Raw genomic sequence first — 428 nt, 5'->3', positions numbered from 1 at the left:
TGGGGGGGGGGGGGGAGACCAGCACAGGGGCGTGACTGGAGTGTATCTCCTCACCCTGGCATGGCTCCTGGCTGACCCAGGTGCTCACATCTGGGGAACAGCCAGGAGGCCAGCCCCCAGATTGCCCGCCGGCCCCAGAACCCACGCGTCCCACGCGTCCACGGGCGCCCCCTCCTCACCTGGTCCCCGGGGGTGAACGAGCAGCGTCCAGACGGGTGGTCCTGGCTCCTGGGAACCTAGGGAAGAGGGGAGCTGCAGACCGGGCCGCTCGCTCGCAGCCCGGAGAAAACCGGTCGGGCTGCCTTCCCCTTCCTTAAGCGGGGACCCGGCCCCGCACCCCCTCCCTCGCCAGACAAAAGTTTCCCCTGTTCGGGAGAAGGGGAGGGGGAGGGGGCATTCCTCGTGAGTGACATTATGCGTGACCTACA

The 428-nt window shown here is 68.5% G+C and overlaps 1 protein-coding gene across 1 annotated transcript in view; it reads right to left on the bottom strand.

The window, feature by feature from the left end:
- NDST1 (N-deacetylase/N-sulfotransferase (heparan glucosaminyl) 1) overlaps window positions 1-354 on the bottom strand; it is a 54,155-nt gene extending 53,801 nt beyond the window's left edge. The window contains exon 1 of the mRNA XM_014543098.1: window positions 180-354. The gene's annotated coding sequence lies outside the window, so the exon portion shown is untranslated. The remainder of the gene's footprint in view (window positions 1-179) is intronic.
- Between the last annotated feature and the right edge of the window lie 74 nt (window positions 355-428).

This window comes from Myotis brandtii, unplaced genomic scaffold, assembly GCF_000412655.1.
Source record: "Myotis brandtii unplaced genomic scaffold, ASM41265v1 scaffold32, whole genome shotgun sequence".
Classification (NCBI taxonomy): domain Eukaryota; kingdom Metazoa; phylum Chordata; class Mammalia; order Chiroptera; family Vespertilionidae; genus Myotis; species Myotis brandtii.
Note: the sequence above shows the minus strand (reverse complement) of the source record. Positions and strands in the feature narration are given on the sequence as shown.